The sequence below is a fragment of the Pinus tabuliformis genome, chromosome 7 (genome assembly GCF_031772625.1).
Source record: "Pinus tabuliformis cultivar Carrire ecotype Pingquan chromosome 7, CPIR1, whole genome shotgun sequence".
Classification (NCBI taxonomy): domain Eukaryota; kingdom Viridiplantae; phylum Streptophyta; class Pinopsida; order Pinales; family Pinaceae; genus Pinus; species Pinus tabuliformis.
In genome coordinates, this window is record NC_142293.1 from 1,771,745,907 (window position 1) to 1,771,748,754 (window position 2,848).

A 2,848-nucleotide genomic window follows, 5' to 3' on the forward strand; every position below is an offset into this window, starting at 1 on the left:
TTCACAGATGAAGTGCTAGACAATGTAGGAGGCCAGGAAGCTTACTAATTTATAGATGGATTTTTAGGTTATCATTAGATTAGGATTGTACCTAAACATCAGCATAAGACCACATTTTCTATAGGATGGGGCTCATATCAATACACAGTAATACCTTTGGATTAAAGAATGCCCCTGCTATATTTTCCATAGTGGTGATTGCAGCTTTTAAGGAATATATCCATCAGTTTTTAGAAGTGTTCTTTACTGATTGGATGATATTTGGAATTTTGATCAAACATATTGGAAGTTTAAGACTTATGCTCAACACATGCAAAAAATATCATATCTATTTGAAACTAAACAAGTGCATATTTTATGTACCTTTTGCCATCTTGTTGGGACATATTTTTTGTAAGAAAGGACTGATGGTGGAACCTACTAAGATTTCTATCATTGCGAATTTTCCTCCACCTAAGAAAATAAGAGAGCTTCGCACTACATTGGGACATACTAGGTATTACAGGAAATTCATCAATGGGTATATCTAGATCACTACGCCTATAGAGATTTGTTAAAGAAGGATGTAACTTTTCATTGGAATGAAGAATGTCTGAAGAGACTTGACATATTGAAAGAAAAAATGGTAGTTATGCCTATATTAGTATTCCCTGATTGGAATAAGGAATTCCATGTCCATGTGGATGCACCTTGTATAGATTTGGGAATAGTTTTGGCACAACCTGTGATCTGTATCTTGGGGGGAGGCCCTCAATATATTTAAAAAAAAATTGAAATGCATCTTCGGGGGGGTGCCCCCAAGATATAAAAAATTTCAATGCCGGAAAGAAAAGGAGAGAACACACGGTAAATAAAAGCATAAAGTTCTTTTTTTTATCAAAACAAATAATAATTGAAAAAGCTACATTGTGGTGGACAAGCTATCCTTTTACATACTATGACCTGTGATGAGAACCAGTATTGTAGCAAGAATGTTGCAACTCCTGGGGCTACCAACTTTACTTTATTAACCCACGGTTCATACAAACTTGGAGGTGATAGTGTTGTATACACCAGTAAATGTGACGGGTCTGGTCCTTTTCACTACTAAGATGGCGATAGACTAGTAAGGTTTTTCAAACTAGACCTCTATTTACTCATAAGAAGCTTGATTACCAATGAGGAAAAGAGAAATCTACACTAAGTGAAAGCTTGTTTGTTGTAGTAAGGCAAAATACTGAAATCAAAATTCTTAAACACACCATTTTCTAACTAACTGTTGAGAGGCTATCCTTCAAAACAATGCTAAGTTAACATGTATGCAATCCTATTGTCCTAGGAATGCAAATTCAAAGCATTAAACATTATACTATTGTGCATGTAAATGAATAAAATAAATCTATTTTTCTTTCTGTTGTTTTTTTATTATGTGAGATTGTGAAAGCTAATCTCTTTTGGTGATGTGGAATGTGGCTTCAGGATGATGGTGAATGGTCAGAAGGCTTGGGATACTAGTAGGGGTCCTCTTCTAGCTTCGTAGAGGCTTTTTCCTCAATTCAACCTCAAAACAGGCCACTATAGGTAAACCTACAGGATATCCTAATGTGTTCTACAAGATATCCTGAAAACCTACAGGATCCCCTATATTTCTACAAGATATAGCCAAGAGAAAAATGATGGATGTTGAAGGTGATGGAAAGATTAGGGAAGGTGGTTGGTGGATGTAATGGGGCAAGGGAGTGCCTAGGACCACTTCAGAATTGAAAACCAGAGTGTGAGATGGTTGGATTTGCTCAACAATCTTGGAGAAGTATTCTTGTGGAATAATGAAATAGATGAGGGTTTTAGTGAAGGAAAGGAATGATCATGGTTGGATGAAGTTGGAATGAGGCCATTGATCATGAAATCTCTATGTACTTTTGAAACACCTACACTGCATTGAACATTGACATTTACCCAAAAATCATGTAAACAAGAAGGATTTCAATTAATTAGGGAAAACATAATTTCATGAGCTAGTTCCCTACTTCAAGCATGAGGAAAGCTTGCAGAATGAGATGAAAAATTGATGAGATCTAATGTAATATTAAAGATAAAAGAAATGATAACTAAATCCTACTCTTGCAAACTGATCAAATGCTGGCCTGAGTACAAAAAACCCTAAATTCCATGAGAAAGTAGAATTCTATCTTTTTGGGGATGCATAGGAGTTCTTTGCTCAAACCATGATCCCTGAAGGAAGAAGTGAAGCCAAAATGACGTAATGACAACATTTTGATGATCCTTTATCTCTTATAAGATACTGTTGAAGTAAAGAAGAAATGGAAGAAAAGTAATCAAATATATAACTACTTGCAATGAAATAATTCTGAAGACAATTCAAATATGAAATCAACTAAACATACAAATACAAGAAGAGGAGCCTTTGCTACTGGGGTTGGGCCCTAACCCAAGAGCTTCAACCCTCTAAGTCAACTTAGTGTTGGATCAAGGAAATGCTCGTTCTAATTATCAAATCAAAAAATTACATAACAATGTCTTCCACAAATCTGGAACTCAAAAATGACTAGTGTTTTTACAACAAAAATTCGAACCCTAATGAGTCTCTAGGCCTCTTTTTTTATACAACTAAAGTATCCAATGACTTCATTAAATCTAGGGAGGCTCGTTTCCCAAACTCAAGATAAACTAGCTCTTTAACTATCAATTGCTCAGCTACGTTTTGATCTCCATGACTTGGATGCTTGTACTCCGAGCTAGTGTGAGTGATGGAGGAATATTCGAATGAGTGAGGATTAAATGAGGTGGATTTACCTCCTACAATATCTCATTACTGTCTCATTCGAGTTCCAACCTTTAATTAGCCAAA